A 10691-nucleotide genomic window follows, 5' to 3' on the forward strand; every position below is an offset into this window, starting at 1 on the left:
ATTTGTCTGAGATACAACTATTTGAAAATCTGGAATCTGAGGGAGCAAAAAAATCTAAATATTGAGAAAATCTCCTTTAAAGTTGTTCAAATGAAGTTCTTAGCAATGCATATTACTAATCAAAAATTAAATTTTGATATATTTATGGTAGGAAATTTACTAAATATCTTCATGGAACATGAATCCTAATGATTTTTGTCATAAAAGAGAAATGTATAATTGTGATCCATACAATGTATTGTTGTCTATTGCTGCAAATATACCTGTGTTACTCATGACTGCTTTTGTGCTGCAGGGACACAAATATAAAATGACTTACAAATGGAAATAGTCTTACAGTTTTTTTACAATCACTTTGCTACTATTTTCAGAACCTTGATGTCATTTTTAACAACTCTAGACACAAAACGGTTATCTCTTGTAACACAGACGGTCTAATGTTCAAAACATTGCATTGTGCATCACATATTTAAAGAAATCTTGCACAATCATTGGTTCAAAAAACAAATTTACTGTGAAATACCATTGAAACATAACTATAGATCACCCACACACAAGCAACCGATAGTTTCACTGTGTCATTGTTCATACAATCATTAAATATAGTAGAACAGAATAGGTGATACAGGTTTCATTATGGTACTACATGTACAGTAAATACATCTCTGTACAAGTACTGCAGCAGTAGAGAGAATACTACAGACACAGTGGAATCATTGAACAAAGTTTGTAATATATTGATGCAAAACACTACAGTACAATCACAACAGGTTTATTTGAATCAAAGCAAAAATACAGTAATTAGCTATGAAATAGAAAAGAAAAGACAGTACTGTAAAACATCAAATGCAGTGTTCCTCAACTTGCTTGTACTGTAAGAAACAAACCAGGAGTGATTACTGTACTTCTACATTGTCATCAACTCTGTGTTGTGGATTTGGCCACAGGTTCTCATCTACATCACAATGGATGTTTTCATTAGCCAAACATCTGGGAAAAAACCTTCGGGCATGGCCAATCCAGGCCTGACACTGGTCTGCTGTGATGTCATTGCAGGCGTCATCCATGGCCTGGAGAAGAGTGACTTGTTCATGAGGGTGTCTATCATGAACCTTCCATCTCCATGCGGAGAACAATCCCTCAATCGGGTTAAGGAAGGGAGAGTATGGGGGTAAATACAGGGTGGTAAATTGTGCATGGGCCTGAAACCATGCTTGCACCACATGAGCATGATGGAACCTGACATTGTCCCACACAATGACATAGGTCACACCTTCAGCTCTACAAACCTGATCGAGCTCATCAAGAAAGGTGACAAGGAGAGCTGCATTATATGGTCCAGTATGAGGTCTGCGTCCCACCACACCATCTTCTGATATAGCCGCACACATGGTAATGTTGGCCCCACGTTGTCCAGTTACTTGGATGGTTGCCCGCTAGAGGCTGACATTTTTTCAGGAATCCCGCGGGAATCCCACGGGATGGGAAACAAAATCACTATTAATAGGTGCGTTCGACTTGAAGCACGGCTACAGGCGGTGGTCAACGAGAGTAGCCGCTTGCAGTCAGGGGCGGAGTTGAAAACGGAGTCGTCAAGTCGGACACTTCGGGGCTCTCGTAGTTTGCTGCATCTACCTCAGTCATGGCAGATCACGTGGCGTTTGCTTGCTTTATTGCAGACGAACTGGAAGCTATAGAAATGCCGTTATTGTTGTATGAAATTGAGCACAATGAGTAACGAAAGTGAGTAAAGGTTCAATGTAATAAGTGTTGTTTTTATATATCCAAAGGGACATGGGACCATACCCAACACCAGTGTGACTCGTTATTTCTAATACTAACCAATCAATGCAATTACACTTAACAATTTTCATTAGAAGTGATTCTTTTTTTTTTACCATGTTGGTTTATGTTTTAATAAACCTTTAAGATGTATGTAATATTTTGAAAGGGTGTCATCACGACAGAAACAAGTTTTAAGTAAATAAACAGAACATATTGAAAATTTGACTTGTGCAGTATGATTCATTACGTGTGTTTTTGCTACTGCAACTTAATAAAAATAATCTATGAAGATAATAATTGTATGTACTAAATGTGGTTTTCATTACAGATAAAAGAATTAGGATGTTACATATTTGTTTACTTATTTTACTATTTCTCCAGTTAGGTAAGCACATTTTAGTAAGACATTCATACGTGAACACCATGAACAGGCCTACGGATAAGCCCAATTTATTTGCCTTTCTATTATGATTTATACCAGCTTATGAAAGTGATCTGAATGTTGTATTAAGTTGACATCCAGCCAGAGTTGTTGGCAGCAATCGCATGCAAGTGAAGATGGATGAACCCAGCAACTAGACAATTAGTATCAATCAGAATCCATGATGACCACATTATATTAAAAGTCTGTAAGATTGACATTTGATTTATTCCATAAAAAAAGCAGAAGAAAGAACAAACACGGACTACATAACGGTTACAGTTCATTATGTTCTTGAATGGAAATTGGTGAACCGGGTCCTGGCTACAAGGGAGATTATGGGTGTCAAAACCCATGAAAATATCAGAAGGACTGTGGAGTCCATCCTTCAGGTATCTGTCTTTTAACCCCAGTCTCTTCCTGTGTTACATATATGTGTAGTACATATGCTTAATGGCGTTATACTGTATTTATTGGCTTGTCCAAGTAATATGGTACTATTCTATTCAGTGTCTCTGATATTTCTTGTTAACTGTTCTGACTAGTTCAAGTTTTAACAATAATTTACTTGCAAAGTAATCATTATGTTCAATTTATTTGTGTTTGGATTAATTTTTTTATGTTTTATGTTTTTTATTTTTATTTTTCTATCCTGACATATAGGAGTTTGGCATCTTGAGCAAGGATATTGTTGTAGTGACCGACAATGGTTCAAATGTGGTCGCAGCTTTCAAGGATTACACTAGACTGTCCTGTGCAGGCCATAACATTAACCTGATTCTTAAATACACATTTGATCATTTGGACGTGGAGAACCCACAGCACCGCCCAGTCATCCACCTGTTTCGGGATGTGAAGACTCTGGTAACACACTTCAAAAGAGCAGGGTAAGATATTTTATAGCCTCGTCATGCCTGTTTGGTGTAGTTTGCAGGTATTTATATACAAGTTTATGCAGTTTATTGTAAATTGTAGTAAATAAAATCTGTAACACTTTACAATAAGGTTCATTAGTTAAGTACTTTAGTTAACATGAACTAAGACTGAACAATACTTCTACAGCATTTATTAATCTTAATGTTAATTTTAACATTTACTGATGCATTATTAAAACCAAAAGTTGTTTAACATTAATGCACTGTGAAATAACATGAACTAACAATGAGCGACTGTATTTTATTAATGTTAACAAAGATGAATAAATAGTGCAATAAATGTATTGTTCATTGTTTGCTCATGTTAGTTAATACATTACTGATACTAATGTTAACAAATGACACCTAATTGTAAAGTGTTGGCATAAAATCAACATTAAACAACTGCTGTAATACATTTTCTTGTTCAGCAAACTATTTTGACTCAACTGTTCTGCTGTTAAACTTTAACAAACAATTTTAAACTAAAATATTTTAATCTGTCAGCAAACTGACCTGAGATTATCACCTTACTTCATGTACACTGTCTCTTTCTTGAATTTCAGATTACAAAAAGCACTAGACAGATCACTTAAGCAAGCTGTGGAAACGCGGTGGAATACCAGACTTGCAATGCTGCAATCTGTAAGGGATGCTCGGCTGTCTGGTAAGCTGCATGAGGTCCTGCTTCACCGAAATGAACTCCGTTATGTCAACGGCATAGACCCAGACCTTCTTGAAGACATAATCCGCCTTCTGGAACCTTTTGATGAGGCTACCAGGCACCTCTCCACTGATCAGACACCTACTCTTCATCTGGTCCTCCCAACCAAGGCAACCCTGCTAAGGGGTTTGTTGCATCAGGATGGAGACAGTGTTATTGTTAAAGAGGTAATATAATACAGTCCTCATTTTAATTGTTTTGTTGGTCATTCTGGTAACTAACAGAAGATGGCCATTATCCAATAACAAAGTTGTGTAAATGTAATTTTATTTTTCCTCCTCCTAGCTGAAAAGGGTATTAGGCCAGGCAGTGGAACTGAAATTCAAAATCCACCTCTACCACAAGATAGCCACAGCACTCTCTCCTAGCCTGAGGTGTTTCTTGAGAAAAACTCTCAATGCTGAGGAATATGAAGAGGTTATCAACGCTCTGGCAGGAATCACAGAAAGAGTAGGGATAGAGGAGAGAACCAGTGTCCAACAGGGTAACTCATAGTGTAGTACTAAGAATAGACAGTGCACTCTAAGGAAATTTCTAAAATAACTACAAAATGTTCTCTCTCATTTATGGAAAGCCACACAGTGTGCGCACACACACACACACACACTCATTACCTCCATCAATAAAAGACTCGTATTTAGCACTATATAAAGCATTATGCCTATATCGCAGCCTCGATTGTACCATAACAATCTTTCTTTTTTCTCAGAAGATCCACCGCACCTAGTGGCCACAGGCACAGAGGTGCACAGTTTCTTCTCAAGCTGTGTGCAGGAGGAGGAGAGGGAGGACCGTGGTAACACTAACGAGTCATGGAGCCGTGAGTTGGTGCTGAAATATATGAACGAGCCTACAAAGATGACCGGTCAGTCCCTCCTCAACTTCTGGCAGGAGATGTCAGGTGGGCTGGTGCCAGTTGCCAGGAAGTTGCTGGCAATCCCATCAACAAGTACCCCGTCAGAGAGGAGCTTCAGTGTTGCTGGAAGATTAATTGAAGAGAGGCGCACAAGTCTCAGTCCAGAATGTGTGGACACTCTCTTGTTCTTGCATAGCAACAGTGGGACTCCATCGTAACAGAAACTCAGTGAAAATTATAATGTGTGTTATATAATGTGTGTGTGTGTGTGTATGGATGGATGGATGATTTGCATAAAATTCAACATGAAACACACTGTGCATTGTTAAGATGACTTTCAGTTCAATAAAATAAATTACATTTTGGATTTTTATTCAACTAAGCTGGGCATGCTGTGATCTGTACTGTTTTATTTTTTACTGTAACTGACAGATTCCAGCCAAAAAAAAAAACAACAACACGGGAGTGGGAGGGAATGGGCGTCATTCTTCTGGGATTGGGACAGGATGGGATTAACCCCCAGTTTTTTTATGGGATTGGGATGGGATGGGATTTTTTTGTGGGAGTGGGACGGGAGAGGTTTGAAAATTCCCTCCCGTGTCACCCTCTATTGCCCGCTGGCCAATGAAATTCCGACCTCTCCTCCTTGTCTTGGCCTGATTAAAACCTGCCTCATCCAAATATATGAATTTGTGATGTCGTCATCAGCATCCAGCTCCATCACCCTCTAAAAATACATTCTGGAAAGAGATTACTGTACAATGTAGAATTTTTGGGAATGTTTTTACAACAGCCATCTTGAAACTGAACTTACCTGAACATATTCAGTCCTCATTTGCTTCTCTCTGTCTGCATTTCTTTTGAAAGGCACACGGTATAGTTGTTTTATAGATACCTGGTGCCTTTTCAGTATGCGTGCAATAGTCGGCAAACTTATGGATCCCACATTGAAAATCAAGGTTCTGAAAATAGTAGCAAAGTGATTGTAAAAAACTGTAATTGATTTCTTATTGTGTAAATTAAAAAAATCGTCTTGACATAAATTTGAATTTCTTTTTCAAGAACCAAAAATAAACAATTGGTTTTACTGTACTTATGAATATAAATTTAGCAAAAATTAAAATTAAATGTATAATGTAGTACTCTTTCCTTTTATTTAAAGGGATATTAGCAAATCCAAATAAAACATGTTCTAAGCACAAAGAAAAAGTGGGGTCAATGTTATCAATTATAAATCTAGTCAAATCTTTAAAAAAAAAAAATTTGAACATAAGAGCAAGGCCAAAATAAATGAAATAAAGTTGTGTATATGCATGTGTGTGTGTGTGTGTGTGTGTTTTAATTAATAGATTTCAATGATATTTTCACCACTGAAGAAATCTGGTCATTTTATCATAATATAATTGGCAGAAAAGAAGTCACAGATACACAACGGATTATTTAATATACATTTCGCTTACAGTATTTAACATTATTTCATATGTTTACATATGTTACACCATGTTTACACTTGACCTCTTCAACCTCAATATTTTGATGCAATAAGGGGGAAAAAATGACAGATGTTTGAAGTGTAAGAGTATCTCTGATACATGGTGACATGATATTTGCTACTAAACAAGTCATATTTCACCGATCTTCAACACCATAACATTTGACCTCAAAATGTTGCTACAAAACATATTTCAAAGTAGAAACATCATTGCTTATTAATATAATTTACAATAAATTATATTTTTACAACAATACAATATTTTTGATTATAAGGCACAACAAAAGAGTTTAATTGCATGAATTGCTTGAGGGTTGATTTTAGGGCTAGTGGTGATGAGCAGCTATTGATGCGTTAATAAATAAGGTGTGCACGTATTCAGGATTTCATCTTCTAGATTTCCACTGTGGATCGTAAGATAACTCAGCTGAGTCATGTGGTAGCACAGCTGTCATCTGAACAGGGTGTGATGAGGAGATGTTGACTCTCTTCAAAAGGTCCGTTCTTCTCTGTGGAGTCGACTGTGAATAAGCTGCCTTTGTACTTGAAGAAATGTGAGTTTCTGCTTCATACTCAGCTGTTGTGCTGTGGTTTTTCAAGCTTTGCCTGTGAGATGTGTCCCTTGTTCCCAATCAATCTGGTCTGCACCAGTGTTTCAGCAGTCGTTCATCTCTGTACCCACTGGGAAAACAAATCTACCTTCACGAGAACACAGATAAGCGCGACTAATAGACCCACGATTGAGAGAGCTGGCAATCAATCACGCTGAATATGTTTCCAGATGTCCCACAGGCTGTCTGCATGTCCTAAAGGATCTACAGTAAAGAGATCCAGGATTTATCTTCAGGCCAGGAGGAACTTTAACTGCTATACGTTTGGCCGCTGTCTGTTTAGTCCAACACATACAGAGCTTCATTGTGTTTGTATGCAACAACTTTAGTTAAAACAATGTGAAAACTTCTGAACGAGAAACTACTTTCATAAAATCACCACAGACAGGCCTACTAGACTACTCTAAAGTGAAGGGAGAAGATTTTGGTTGTATTAGTAAGTAACTCAACGCTGTAAAAAATTACCGTGAATTTAAAGGTAAAAGACTGTTAAAATGCTACAGTAAAAACCTGTTAAATGTTTAACAGTAAGTTACTTTACTTTTACTTTTAGTCATTTAGCAGACGCTTTTATCCAAAGCGATTTACAAATAAGAAAAAGTAACTAAAACTAAAAGTTAACACTCTGTAAATACTCTATACACACCCATTTAAGAAAATACAAATACATAAATATAAAATTGACAAATGCATACAACAACATTTCAATAATAAACATATAAAGGAAAAAAAAAAACAGTTCCCCTACTATATACGGTAAAAAACTATTGGACATTACATGTAATTTTACGGTAATATACCGTTTTGGAAGTGAAAAAGAATGTATAATTTACAGTGAATAACCATAAATTGACATTCCCAGAAATCCCTGTGTTACATTTCAATTTTTTTATTGTTGAAATAACAGTTTCTTCTTAGTTTTTTCTTATCAGTTTTGTACATTAGGGTTGTATGTTACGTCTAATGCTGTTAAATAGATGTTTATTGCATTATTTCAGTTTCATGTGTGTTACCATGATGGTGTTTAGTGTTTGTGTGAATGACACTGTGCACCTTCTATAGATGTTAATATATAAAAGCTGCTTGGGATAGGCTTTGGTTCATCATGTGACTCTCGTCAACACCTGCTTTTAGTGGTTATCAGTGTATTACAAAGGTACTGTTACGGGGTCAACGAGACGTGAGACGTGCGGAACAAAACAGATTCCAGTATTTAAATAGGTTGGTATATTAACATTATTCTGTATCAGTTAATGAATTACGGCATTTAATGTTTTTAATGGCCATTTTTTTTACCGTAAATTTTACTGATTTTTTATTTTACAGTGAAGGATTAGAGTGTAAAGGACTTAACCTGCGGATGAGACGATCACCTGAAAAGCATTTGATTGAGCAGCATGACTAAACATTCATAACATCTGAATCTGTGTAAATGTTTCAGTTCAGTGTGAACTAATGTTTAGCACACGGATCTCCTGAATGATGTGTGGAAGCGATGCTTTGGATTCAGTTCATCTATTATGCTCCTGGTTGTGTTTGTTTCTGTGTGGAAAGACAATAACAGTCATCGTTCATGAAAGGCTGATCTGTGAAATGAACAGTCTGGGTAGTGTTGAGGCTGAAGATAACTTGAAGATCTAGGCTGGAACCAGAAGGGTCATCCAAAAGATTGGTAGTTACACAATTATGAATCAGCATTTGTCCAAACTGAAATATGCAGTGGAGTATGTGATGTGTATGTGATTGGGTATTGGAGTATTAGATATAATGACTTAATGGAATTATTTATTAATATCAAAGAAATGCAAAAAGCTGTGCACAACCAAAATACCAATCAAGAGTGATATTGGCATATATAATTTTCACACATTTACATTCTTAATTACTTCTTAATTTCTGGTTGTCAAATTGATTGCACAGATACTATTTGAACTAAACTGAGCTGGATGACGACATCACTGCATCAACAATGAACTGACTTCAACTGAAATATTGACTGTTTGCTATTGTACTTTTTTTTAGAGCTGCTTTACAGCAGAGCTGAAATTTGTTTGCATTATTGACGCAAAATTTTTGTAATTTAGGGATGAGGCAGAGAGAGAATCCTCTTGCACGCACAACTATAAGAAAAGACAAAAACTCAGAGAAACTCATAAAATCCTCACAGAGAGACTTTACTCAGGAAGATCAGCTGAGACGTGACAAGGTTCTGGATTGGCAGGCTTGATGCGAGCAGGCTCTGGAATGGCGTCCATGATGGAACGAGACTCTGGAACAGGGGCCACATCGTGTCAAAACTCTGGGATGGAGGTTACCACAGGAGTATCTCTTTCCTCCTCTGCGAACTGAGCCGCTCAGTTTGAGTGCCAGATCAAATTAAAACTCCAGAGTCCAGTGAGGATCATGCAAAGGGATGAGTGAACTGAGTGGCTCAGATAGGCCACCACGAAAAAATATCATGTAGTCACAAAATATCCGCCACGTAGTCCTTGATGGGCTGATCTCCTTGACGGAGACATATAATTTGTGCTGCTAGATTCATAGTTGGCTGGTTGTTCTGTAACGTTGGGATGAGGCAGAGAGAGAATCCACTTCCACGCACAGCTTTAATTAAGAAAAGGCAAAAACTCAGAAAAACTCATAATTCTCACAGAGAGAGCCAGGAACATCCAGGGAACAATACAGGGAAGCATGAAACAACGACCAGCAAACTCAAGTGAAAACTAAGCTGTTTAAATACACACAGACAGACAAGCTAAATGAGATAACAAGGGGGCGTGGGCAATTGTCATAGGAACACACAAGGATAATTATAGAAACAAACAAGCAGACTAAGGAAACAGGAACTAAACTCAGGAAGTGAAGACAGGAACACCGGGGCAGAGAAGCACTTCAACATAAAAGTCCAAGGACAGACACAGAGCACACATGACAATTTCTCTGTAAAGCTGTAAAGCGGTTTTGACACAATCTGGACTGTACAAAGTGCTATAGAAATAAAGGTGACTTGACTTGACATTCTCCAGGTGGATGGAGATTAAAGTAAAATTTACACATGAATATGTTTATGTGTTAATAATATCTATATGATGATTTTTCTATGATATTATATGTAGCAACCGTACATGTCAATAAATATATATGTTATTTATATATGCAACTTAATTAAAGCTAGATTCAAGATTTGTATGTCACATACACAATTATACAGAGTTTAACCAGCAGTGAAATGCTAAATATATATATATATATATATATATATATATATATATATATATATATATATATATATATAATCTGTATGTTTATGTATGCTTTTGTAGTAATTTTTAAATGTCTATCTTTTGAATTTATTTATATAATATCATCATTTATTGATGGGTTTTAGGATGGATATAAATGCACATGACATATATTTACAATAATATATTACTTGTACATAAACACATATTTGTTGGTGTTAGATGTACAACCCGAATTCCGGAAATGTTGGGACGTTTTTTAAAATTTGAATAAAATGAAAACTAAAAGAATTTCAAATCACATGAGCCAATATTTTTATTCACAACAGAACATAGATAACATGTTTAAACTGAGAAATTTTTACAATTTTATGCACAAAATGAGCTCATTTCAAATTTGATGCCTGCTACAGGTCTCCAAATAGTTGGGACGGAGGCATGTTTATCATGGTGTAGCATCTCCTCTTCTTTTCAAAACAGTTTGAAGACGTCTGGGCATCGAGGTTATGAGTTTCTGGAGTTTTGGTGTTGAAATTTGGACCCATTCTTGCCTAGTATAGGTTTCCAGCTGCTGAAGAGTTTGTGGTCGTTTTTGACATATTTTTCGATTAATGATGCGCCAAATGTTCTCTATAGGAGAAAGATC

Source organism: Barbus barbus (assembly GCF_936440315.1).
Source record: "Barbus barbus genome assembly, chromosome: 31".
NCBI classification, from domain to species: domain Eukaryota; kingdom Metazoa; phylum Chordata; class Actinopteri; order Cypriniformes; family Cyprinidae; genus Barbus; species Barbus barbus.